Source organism: Etheostoma spectabile, chromosome 11 (assembly GCF_008692095.1).
Source record: "Etheostoma spectabile isolate EspeVRDwgs_2016 chromosome 11, UIUC_Espe_1.0, whole genome shotgun sequence".
NCBI classification, from domain to species: domain Eukaryota; kingdom Metazoa; phylum Chordata; class Actinopteri; order Perciformes; family Percidae; genus Etheostoma; species Etheostoma spectabile.
The window spans coordinates 13,523,346-13,536,203 of NC_045743.1; the positions used below are offsets into that span (position 1 = coordinate 13,523,346).

At 38.1% G+C, this 12,858-nt stretch overlaps 1 protein-coding gene and 1 long non-coding RNA gene across 2 annotated transcripts in view; one reads left to right on the top strand and one right to left on the bottom strand.

Moving 5' to 3' along the window:
- The window catches only part of LOC116698386 (ephrin type-A receptor 6-like), a 183,515-nt gene that overhangs the window by 30,477 nt on the left and 140,180 nt on the right, over positions 1-12,858 (top strand).
- On the bottom strand, positions 717-12,050 carry LOC116698387 (uncharacterized). The gene is made up of 3 exons (XR_004334205.1): positions 11,719-12,050; positions 6,627-6,628; positions 717-730 (listed from the first exon to the last, which is right to left on the bottom strand). It is a non-coding gene; the product is annotated as an uncharacterized LOC116698387 (long non-coding RNA).

Genomic DNA, 12,858 nt, shown 5'->3' on the forward strand with positions numbered 1-12,858 from the left:
GAGAATGGGCCGACTGATTCAAGCTGATAGAAGAGCAACTTTGACTGAAATAACGGCTTGTTACAACCGAGGTATGCTGCAAAGCATTTGTGAAGCACTTGTGGGCTACAACGGCAGAAGACCCCACCGTGTACCACTGATCTCCACTACAAATAGGAAAAATAGGCTACGATTTGCAAAGCTCACCAAAATTGGACAGTTGAAGACTAGAAAAATGTTGAGTCTCAATTTCTGTTGAGACATTCAGATGGTAGAGTCAGAATTTGGCGTAAACAGAATGAGAACATGCATCCATCATGCCTTATTACCACTTTGCAGGCTGGTGGTGGTGGTGTAATGGTGTGGGGGATGTTTTCTTGGCACACTTTAGGCCCCTTAGTGCCAATTGGGTATCGTTTAAATGCCACAGCCTACCTGAGCATTGTTTCTGACCATGTCCATCCCTTTATGGCCACCATGTACCCATACCTCTGATGGCTACTTCCAGCAAGATAATGCACCATGTCACAACATTTGAATCATTTCAAATTGGTTTCTTGAACATGACAATGAGTTCCCTGTACTAATATGGCCCCCACAGTCACCAGATGATCTTGACCCAATAGAGCATCTTTGGAATGTGGTGGAATAGGAGCTTCATGCCCTGGATGTGCACCCCACAAATCTCCATCAACTGCAAGATCCTATCCTGTCAATATGAGCCAACATTTCTAAAGAATGCTTTCAGCACCTTGTTGAATCAATGCCACGTAGAATTAAGGCAGTTTTGAAGGCAAAAGGGGTCAAACACAGTATTAGTATGGTGTTCCTAATAATCCTATAGGTGAGTGTAGAAATAGGGCTTTACTTTCTGTTCCTTTTTTTTCCATTACTGTTGCTGAAAACACGTTTTATTTTGCTCCAAAGGAACAATCAAAAGATTTACTGTAGTGACAACCTGCTGGTGGTGTTACAGGAAAGGTTAGTGGATCACAAATGTCAATTAGAATATATTGTGATTGGCCTCTTTGGTCTTACCCTTAAGTAGACACTAACTACTGAACTGATCATGTTAGGCATGTAAACCAGCAGACATTGCATTGGGAGGTCAGAGGTGTCAGAGGTTCATGGGCAATTCGTCAGGGTGGATATGTCTTATGCACTGTGGGAAACAGGGTGGTCTTCTCATAAAGTACAAGAAATATGGCTTGTCAAATTATAGATTTGCTTTTTTTAACCAATATAAGGGTAAAGTTAAAGCTTTGCAATCCATTAATGCCAGCCTTGATTGATCGAATACAACAGAGAGGAGCGATCTATTGCTGCCACATATGACCCATGATAGATTAGGACCCTCTCCAGAGGCCATTACTGTAATGGACATTACACTGTGAAAAATGGCAAAAAATACTACAATAGCTAGTGCTAAATTAAATAAATTTAAGGTGGTGACAGAGCCAAACATGTTGAATGTCAAAGCGGCTTCGGCAGAAACGTCTTATTTTCATTTCAGGTAACACTGTTTTATTATTTTCCATTATAACAATGATATTTATTATTAGCCACTCCATTGTCTTTTTAAGGAAAACATATATGTTATTTTACAAGATAAATTATTTTTTGCATAGATGAGTTCTGTTATGTGGGCGATCAACAAAATCTTGGAAGGCAGTGATCATTCCACTGGGCTGGTGGAACCGATGTCACATATTGTAGCAGGCTCAGTCTCACTGGTATTTCGTCTTTGCCCTCCGTTGTCTTAAGCAGTAGGATTAAGGTTGAGTTCAGTTTCATAACATTTAGAAATGTGAAACTGTTATCTCTTCTTTCTTCTCTAGCCTCAATGCCTCAACTTAATTTCTTATTTTTTTATCTTGAAGAGATGTATACAAGCACACTCTGCAACAATCTCCCATGTCACAGAGGGCAAAAAAGTGTAATAACCTGCTGTATACTTTAAGACGTGAACTGTTTGTTTTGTCTGTTGTCTCTCAGATCTGAGCTTTGTGATAGTTGCTCTGTGTGCTGCAGCGTCTCCCACTTTTCTTCAAGAAGAATTACTTGTCCAAGTGATGCAAGTGAAGTTAAAATCAGGTTTAAGAGATGTATAGAAAGCTTGGGTTAGCCCTTCTAAAGTCAAAACATGGGCTTACAACATGGCATTTAAATCAATCAGCAGCCAGGCAGGCAAAATTAGTATGGTGGTAATGTCTGACCAAAGAAATCATTCCAGTTTAGTGGGAGGATTTAACTAAACAGTCTGTTAAACCTGCAATCAAACATGCCTCAAAGGAACTGCATCCACTTAACAGAATTGTATTATCCTTGCTCTCATTGGTTGTCATTAATAAAATAATACCCTGAGGATTTTACACCATGACCAGAATTACAACTCTAGGGGCACACTTAGTCATTTCAGGGTGTTTCGTTGACTTTTAAAAAATGGTCAAAGATACTGAATATCAGCTCCAAACATCAGTCCAAAATGAGTAGTCTTAAAAATGTCAAACAGGTCGAACTCTATCTTCAGCGCCCTCGGCTCTCTTCGTAGGATGACTGAGGCCATGGCCAACAGGGTGTCATTTGTGAGAGCACCACAGGGATGACAGATGGGTGCGGGTGCTCTGGCTACACCCTGCTGGCTACCCATCCACTGTGATGGATGCAGGAATGAGAGAAGCACAGGGTCTTTGGATTTCATTCGCTCACTGCTCACTTGTTCCAATTGATTTAGTTGTGTGCTGGGTAGTGAGCAAGGGTCTGTTGGATTGTTGCTCCTGTCGTGTTGCATGTGTTGTGTTGTGTGTGTGTGGTGTGTGTGGGTGTGTGTGTGTGTGTGTGTGTGTGTGTGTGTGTGTGTGGGTGGTGGGGGGGTAAATTGAAGAATCAGTCCCTAAAGAGTGGTGACAAACAACCAGATATCTAAAAAATACTTTATCAAAATGCATCCAACTTACAGTCAAATGACAAGCAGCATTTTCTTCTACAACCGAAATCATCTAATAAAGTACAAAAAACTAGTTTACATGATAAGGAGGGCAGTGCTCATACAAACATGTTCGGATTAAAGCTTGCTGACATTTTGTTGTAAAAAATATTATTTTGAGGGGCCAAATTTTCCCATATGGTTAGTACTGATTGGTGGTAGATCTACCAAAAAAGGACCTGGGGATTGTGTAGGGTTGTAGTCTTTACCTGTACATACCTTGAGATAGTTGAAACACAATGCATAATATATAATATAATAACTAAATATAAACATATACTACCTGTTTGAAAATTATTGCTCTACTTTGGGCCACTTTATTCTTTTTAAACTGTCAAATCATTTCAGTATTGGCTGACATGTTGGCAGCAACATCACAGCTTCATTTCAGCACAAAGATCAACACAAGAAGATACAGAGGTGCCCAAAACGGACAAAATTGACAGAATATACTATCTAGTTTCTCAAAAACATCTATTTTTAGTTTTAGAATTAGAAAACAATTGCACTCCATCACAGCAGGAATATACCTGTCAGTAAATAAATAACTGCATTTTATTGCATTGTGTTTCCCAAATGATGATTAACTGTGGAATTTCTTTCTGTTATATCGTTAAGAGGTGGAAGCAGTTTGGTCAGACTCCACATGAAGGAATCAACCATTTGTAGCAAATGCTTACACAGTTAGATGTGTCAGAAAAGCCTCTGCTCTCTAAGGCAAGCCCTTAAAGAGGAGGTAATAATATACAGGCTGTACATATATATACATGGTAGTTACTAATCAGCTGATTGCCACAAATGAACCACTGATTTGTGAAGCATGCGTGCAACAGATAATGCCAGTCAGCAATTGCAAGTGCATCTTCAGTGCTCTGCCTGACCTAACACTATGCTCCATCTGACACACAGTTCTGGCTCTGAATAATAACAATAGATGTATTTACTGAAATATCCAAGTCATAGTACAGCCTGAGTTTCAGCGTTGTTTCTCCATCATTGCGAAACATGCCTGGACAATTGTCAGGATGTTTGATGTAGCAGACTTCTGATTTCTTGCAGTCAGCTTCTTGTAGAATCGGATGTTTGTATTTCTTCCTCCCAACAGCAACGTCCCATAGTTATATAATGCAATCATTAGTCATTCTAAATATAGATTCATAAAAACAAATCTGTATGTGTCCTCCTCGTGATCTTAAAATATAAATAAATAGCCTAATTACCTAATTTAACTGTTAAGGTAAGTGTTTCAAAGTTGACAATATCTCAATTATTTATTCATCTCAATATATTATTATTAACCTGACAATCTGATCGCTACACAGCAATTTAAAAGGAAAGAGAGAGAAAACTGACTTTGAGTGAGTGAGTGAGTGAGTGAGTGAGTGAGTGAGTGAGTGAGTGAGTTTGAAATTAATGAGGTGCTTTGAATGTACAAATGTGTCCCGTAGTCTCTGAGACTTAATCTTATGAGATGGGGATGAAGGGGTGGGGTGGGTGACTTTATTCACTTCTGTGACAGTCAAAATTTCAAGCCGGTGATCATAAATATTCATTAGTCATAAAAAGGATGAAAGAGCTCATTTAATTTTTCTCTTACTTTCTCCTGCTCAGTTTTAGTTGTTTTACTTTTTTCTCATTGTTTGTTCTTTTCTCATAAAGTCAAAGAGCTGACATCAAGTTCCCTAGTGAGCAATGATTCTTCATCCATCTCACTCATTCCTATTACTGTGTGTGGTGTGTGTGTGTGTGTGTGTGTGTGTGTGTGTGTGTGTGTGTGTGTGTGTGTGTGTGTGAGTGTGTGTGTATGTGTGTGTGTGTGTGTGTGTGTGTGTGAGAGGTTTTTCATCCATCACAGAGGGAGGCTCTGGGATTAAATAAAATGTCTCAATCCTAGTGACAGTGGCATCGCGCACACACGCGCACACGCGCGCGCGTGCACACACACACACACAGTTCAGCAAGATGTATGTGTTTGTGTAAGAAACAAAGTGTATGAGGAACAAAGAAAGAGAGGGCATCAGGTAGAAAGAATGACAAACAGAGTAGAGACATGGGAATAGAGACGGGAAAGGAGGAGTAAGGGGGAGGAAAAATGGATTGATAGATTAGATAAAGAGAAAGAAAGAAGCAGAGGCAAAGGGAATACACAGTAATGATAAGACAGAGGAAGAACTTTTTTACTTTAATTACCTTTTTTTTTGTTGCTTGGTGTTTAAGAATGCTCACATGGTATAGGTATCAAGAAATAATGAGTCTCCCAAAAAAAACTAAGCAATCTTTCTGGTTAAAATAACAAATTAAAATGTCCTCAATAGACTAGAGCGTAATTGAATCAGACCCTTCAAAGTAAGTGATCACTTTCTGCAACTCAGAAACAAAAGAGGATTTTATGTAGTCTAAATAGTTTTTATAAACAGAACTAGTAAAGGGGTTGAATGTATTTAATCACTTGTCTGATGTGTAAAGCTAATGTCAAAAAGGGCAGGAGAGTGAATGAATGGTCCAACATGGGTGTCACGCGATCTGCAAAGGGACAGCTTATTAGTTTGCTCTCACAAGTAAATTTGAATTTGTCACTTTCTGTTGATATAGTGTCAAACAAAACATTTAAGCAGGCTTTGTTTGAACTTCTTACTTTTTTGTTTAAGTTCCTGTGTGGTGCATCTTAAATTGGGTCAGATATTGCAAAAAGAACAGCATCTTGATGTGAATAATGTTTTTGGAGAAGGAAGATGCTCGTCTGGGGGTGGGGGAGACAAAAAACAAAAGACAAAAAAAAAAAGATGGATTGTGGAAAGGATTTAAAGAAAGAAAGAAAGCTTGCTTTGGGTTTTCACACTCTTTTCTCCCCAGTCTTTATTTTTGCTTTAATTGAGAGAGGAAGTCTCAGGAGACCGGGGAAAAACACACACCTGCTCCCAAATCCACTGACACAGTGTGTGAATGTGTGTGACCACAGCAGGAGCATGTCTTGTTCTAAGTGAAACAAGTGAGGCTTCAGGACACTTTGTACTGTTCTGCAATTCCCGGTGATGACTAAAGAAAAATAGTTTACAAATATTCATACAGATCCAATCTCTTGCGGCCCAAAGGGACACCTGTGATTTATTTCTATTCTTATTTGCCACCAACAATATACAATGTGTAGAGTCCTGTTTCCCATAGGATATTTCCTTCCTAAAATTGTTTCAGGGCCCGCTAAATTTAAACCAACGAATGAGAAGGTGTATTATTTATTATTCAGGAACACAAATTGCTCATGTATTTCTGGAAACCTAAGTATCCTTATATATACTAATTCCCATACACTGGACATACTTTGGATAAACAACACAACTGTTGTATAAATGAATACACAGCGTGTGTATTAAAGCTTTTGAATCTGAGTTCATACTATGCATGCATAGACACATAGTCTTATGGTATCAATAAAACACCTGGCAGTTGTATCTCCAATGGCCATTTACACCCACTACACAGCTTGTTCACACCAAAATAATGTGCAGTTGACATAGCATGGCTGCACAAAGTAGATTGTCCCAAGTAAAAGTCAGCTGACTTTCTACAACATGTAGTATACTTAGGATAGATATTGAAAACACAATTAATTACCTTGTGTTTGTGTGTTAGGCAGATCTGTAAAAATTGTATTTTTTAACACGTCTTCTTCCAGTCTTATAGTAAACCTTTTAAAGGTCCATTCCAGGGCAATCAGACTGATGCAGACTGCCCTGATGCCTCATCCATGTTGACAAACCAAGGCCAACCTGCTGCTGTTCCTTCCATCCTCAGTGACCGCCTCCGTGTGTTCCTTTGTCCCTGTTAAAAGACAGCAAACACAACAAAAAGATGTGTACCGTTCTGAATGCTAAAACGTAACGTTACATTATACTTTTTACGTGGGAATGTACATTTTAGCTTCCATGTAACGTTGCTAGTAAAGTAAACAAGGTGCAGCTTTACCTACAATCCTTAGCTGCAACTGCTAAACACACCAATTTCTAGATCTCTGCCAACGTTATGCCTATACTATAACGGCATATAAAAAGAGATTTAAATGCCACCGGACATTAGACTTTACAAACACAAATGGCACAAAAGACAGCAAACCAGCTGACAGCCTAATATAATTGATAGGTTCAGTTAGCGTAACGTTAGCCTGTGATGTACTGTATCTACCGTATTATTAATAGCAATTTGTACCTGCATTAAATTTTTTAGCTTCACATTAATGTAACACGTTAACGGTGATAGCAAATGTATAGCAAACACTAAAGATACTTACATTTAAACGATTTTTGCGCCGTCAGCGGTGCCGCTCCAATTCTGCTTTGCTCTGTTTATGTCCGCCATTTATTTTATTTTTTTAACAAACCGGCAAAGCTGCACGCATAGGATTGTGGGTGATTTGGGAGCGTGAAAGATACACATTGATCTGCACTCGATTGCTCTTCCTTCACCCTTCAAATACCCGGATGTCAGTCACAGTAACTTAAAATTGAATTTTGTGACCTGAATTTGAATTGTGAGAACTGAATGTGAAGATATATAGAGAGTTGAATTTTCCTTGATGATCATATTTTATTGGATTTCAGTTCCAAACGAATAAATTAAATTTCAAACTATACTATTCATTTTCAGTTTTTCAATGCAATGATTCAAATTAAATGACACAATTTGAAATGATGTGATTCAAATTCAGTTTTTCAATGCAATTATTCAAGTTTAGCAAGCCAAATTCAAATATGAATTATTCAAATTCAGTTTCTGTTGGCACATATTTCAGCCCATACTCCGCTCTTTAACATGCCACACTGGTTTCTGTCAGTAATTATTAACTCATTATTTTATAGTAGGTCATAACACACTCTCATTCGCACAGAGGGAGATTTGACTTTTAAATTGGGTTTCTTTTTTTTTTACTAAACCAAGTTGGCGGGAATGTTATGGATCACTAAATGTTTAATTTCGATTGAGGAAGGGTGGCGTTGGTTATGACACTATAGTTAAAAGTGCTGTTCTCAATAGGGTCCGGGTTTTACAACTTTAATAGAAGGAGCTCTCCTTCCGGGCGAATGGCCAGTAAGAAATTCTGGCTCTCTTTCATGAGAGAAAGAGATGAGCTATAAGAGCCTTGGTCTCAGGCTGCAATCAATCACACAGTTTCTGACCGTTTTTCAATTATGCATGTTAAGGCTGGATGGCAGGGTATTGAGGTGGGCAGGCAAGACTTCACTTTAAGTTTTCTAACTTTGGAAAAGATGTTAGTTCACATTCAGATTGTAAATCAGCGATGCAAAGACACACACACACACACACACACACACATACACACACACACACACAATAAAGTGTCTATGGTCCTGTCAGGTAAGTGATTTCAAGGGGACTACAGGTTTTGGCCCAAAGGTGTGACACTGACGCTGAAATGTCCCTTTTATTTTGAAGTCAATTAAGAGGAAATCAATTTCATTGCTTGTAGTCCACTTTAGACAAACTTAATTCCCAGCTCTTATTGTGACTTATTTAAAAGGGCTGACACCACATAGCTGCTTAAAAATACCAGCTCGCAGACAATATGTGAAAGTCTTGAAGGCTTTTCAATCAGCTATGAATGGTGTTTCGTTGGGGATTCAAGCAGCAATGTGCTCCTATCACAGTGGATTGTTTACCCCCTTTGGGAGAAATCCCACTAATCTATGCCTCTTTCTCTCTGTCTCTGGCCACAGTTGATCTACAATCACATTTTGGCTCATTTCATTGCCTCATAACTTAAGTAACAGTCTTGTATCCGCTAATAAAACACGCCAGCATACATACCTCACAGTCATACAGTCACACACACACACACACACACACACACACACACACACACACACACACACACTGAAGTTGCTCAGTCATCACTCAACAGTCATTATAATATGTCATCTACTGGGGTTCAGTGGCCTGCTTGGTTGCCCTTTAGCAAGCATTGTAACATACCATTTAACACTCTACATCACTCCTCACCTATATGTTATAGCTTATTTTTCATCTTTATTATTACAAATTTTTATCTAGAAATATTTTAAAAAATACACAGAATTTGCAGCAATATTGACCATCTCATCCCTGCTTTTTTCATTGAGCTTGAAGCCATTTATACAGCATACAATCTATCTTGTAGAAAAACTGTTATCACCAATCTCAGTTTGCTTGCGTCTTCAACAAAGACATGCTTGTAGTTGTTTTCATACATCATTCATGATGACCTTTTTCAACTCCCAAGTCATGTCTCCAATGTGGAAATGTCAAACATTTTCTTTATAAACCAAAAGAAAGGATTAGTCTGTACAATCTCCAGTTATTCAGTAAGTCTCCTAAACTGTAGAACCTACTATTGTTAAAAAAGGGTCTTGAAGCCCAAAGGTGCTGATGCATCTTTCCTCCTACAAACACCCCTGCAGGTCAACAGCTGACCAAGTAGTCAAATCAGATTGAAAAAGCCTGAATGGTGGATGAATCAACACATTCATGCACTTCAATTATGCAGTTCCATGGCCCGACCGAGCTGAGCATCTGTGTAATAAAAGCAACATTAACCAAAAACACTGAAAAGATATTCTTGGAGAAAATGGAGGTCAAATTTAAAAATATATAATTAAATTAAGTATTTGGATAATTATGTAGATGGTAGTGAGAGAAGCATGAAGTTTGACAATGACATATTGGTAGGTCTATGTGGTAGATTTGGATTTGTAGGTTCAGTTTAGTAAATCACAAAAGCAAAAACATATTTAAATTCAATTAAACAAACATCTATACACACACATACATATACTGTATAATGGTGTCACATATATGTATACTGCTGTTAGGTATTGCATGCAAAATGTGTAGGCCCATGTGTGTTTTATTATAGTCTTCAAATTAGTTGGTGGGTTATGCATTTTAATATTTTAGTGTATGACGTTGCAATAATGTGTAAGTTGGGTGTTTTCTGAAATTTTGCAGCGACTCCGTGCGGAACTTAGTGAGTGAAAAAGCCTGAAGGGTGGATTGAATCTGCTTGACATCTAGCGATGACGATTGTGATTGGTTTGAAGAAATGCCAATAAACCAGAGCATGTTTTTCTCCCATCCCTGAGTGCTGTGTGGACCAGTCTGACCCTCCTCCGCAGCGCTGTGGAGGAAGGTCTGTCAAAGTGAGATTTGCTTCATTTAAACCGTAGAGACAGAACCGTATGACAGCGGTTTTAATTTTCTAGTGTTACTCTCGTCAAGAAAGCAAAAACAATTGTTTCTCACGTTTTAAACTATTCCTTTAAGTCATGAAATAAAAAATAATGAAATGAAGAAGAAATATGTAAGTTAAGTAAATGAGTAAAACAAGCTTTTAACTGACACTGAAAATTGATGCTTAATACCAGGGACGTCGCTAGGATTGAAAGACAGAGGGGGCTTGGCCCCGAGGCTATGCAAAACTTCCCCTTGCAAAATCTTACTTACAAACTCTAATGTTAGCTTTTAGAATGAATTTAAGGCCATTTTAAAATGTCATGTAATTCCAAAATGTAACTGCCACATGTGACCTGTTCCTTTCCTCTATGTGTGATTTTGTCAATGCTGTATTTTCTGTTTATATTGCAACTTTTGTGCCGTCTTGGCCAGGTCTCCCTCGAAAAAGAGATTTCAATCTCAAGGGACTTCCCGGTTAAATAAAGGTTAAATGAAAAAAATAATAATAACAAAAAAAGATACAGCAAAGCTGCATGGGGGATTTACTTAGGCCAGAAAAGCACACTACTCCAGTCAGGAATGATATGCTGAACTAGTTCATAGCAATATGGTTGACAAGGATCCTATTAAAAGTATGTCTGAATTTAATAACCTGATGGCAAGATGAATAGAAGTTCTAGTATGCATATGTGTACTGTATGTATGCTACTGTTGTATAACCTAGTCTACTGTATGTATGCTCATGTATAGCCTAGTCTACATTTAGACACCATCTAGATACTTGTTTAATTCATTACAGAAAATGAATGCAGAATGTGAAGTTGATCAGAATATAGCATACATAATAAATATCATGAAATGATTTAGTTTGGTCTATGCCTTGTTGCCTAGACCTGTCAACAAATGCATGTTAGAAGAAAACACACCCCCCCCCCCCCCCCCGCCCCCCACCTCACACTTTGTTTTAGCTCTGTAGACCACTATTGACCTCAATCAATCCGCCTCCCTCAGAATCTGCTGCACTGCCAAACTCCTGCTTCTCTCTCTCTCTCTCTCTCTCTCTCTCTCTCTGATTTGAATGATATACTGGAACAATAGCATTATCAGTGACACTATGATATTTAGGGACCGATATTTTATTTAATAGAGGTGGCAGGCTGTATTAATGGTAAAGAATAGAGAGCTCCCAATACCTTACCAGGAGAGCTACTTCTTGTATTTCACTTGTTTACACTACCTAGACAATTATCCATAGCCAACTAAACTATTCCTTTATCTTTACCTCAAGTACAGTAAAAGTAGCTAAAGTGAAGCAAATAAAAGTCATTAACAACTTACAATTTCACTCTGTATCACTCACTGTATGTGCGGTCAATAGATGTATGTTATAGGCCTATAGTCTATGGTGCAGTAGCAAGTCCAGATCAAAGATTTGCGACAAGGTGAGATAAATACTACAGCTACTTGCAACCATAGACAGTCTATGCTTGCAACCATAGACTGTATATTAACAGTCTATACTTGAGATGCACCGGTCTGCAGCATTCTGAAAGCTGCCAGTCTAAACCATTGAGAAGAGACAAGACGGTGTATCATCTTCATAGTCAATGACTCTTTGTACTTCAGTCTAACTTTCGACTTTTCCGCTTTTTTGTAGCTGGATGTAGTATTTGTTGTTACTAAATATGAATTTGGGTAACTTTAATGATAGTGAGATACTTGCTACAGTCGCATTTCAAGTGATAAATCGATGAAAACAACATTTTATTTCTCTGATTTACTGCTTTGTTATAATGCTGCCTGGCTTTCTCTCTCTTCAGTAACTCTCTACCTCGCTTGTCCACATACCGTTACCGTACTGTCTCTAAAACACTGTCAAATCGACCAGTTGACAGTTCGTGAAATAAAAATTAAACAGACTGCATTGCACAACAACATCAACAGATGGTGAAGGGAGATTGATTCCACGTAGTGAGTGATACAGAATGCACTGTAAAAAAAATTAAATTATTACTTTTCTTATTATTTGGGAGGGGGGGCTTAGGCATATTTTAGGGGGGCTGAAGCTACCTCAAAATGTTCCTAACGACGTCCATGCTGAATACTAACTTGCTGAAATTCTAATATTTATAACCCATTCCTAGTAATATTAATGTGGAAAACTGGACACAATGAATGGACAATGTGTGGTACTGTTCCTTGTTTGCTTTAAAGTAGGAATTAAGAATTAAGAATTACACTATGACCATGTTTACCTGCATTTACCGCAGTGCTATGTATGCCCAACAGAACTCATTGTGGAAAGCCTCACGTTTGATGGGTAATAACACAATTAATCATAATTAATTTGTTTGACTGTAATGCTACAATGACACCTTGAGGGAAGATCAGATTAAAGTCTGTCATCTTTGCATGATTGAATTAGAACATGTTATTAAAAAGAATAATGAGTATGTGAAAGCAAACATTAGGCTGTGATTACTACTCTCATCAAGAGGTAATATTTAGCTAAATGCAAAATAGCTTATTAAATGCACAAGCTTATCAGGCAAATATTACTGATGAATTAACCAGCAGGTCCATTGCAATTCTTTGGACTGTGTTTGCCTATATAGTAATTGTTTTCCAGCCTGTAATTAGAATGGGGATGTCTACTCTCTGAACAGAAAATG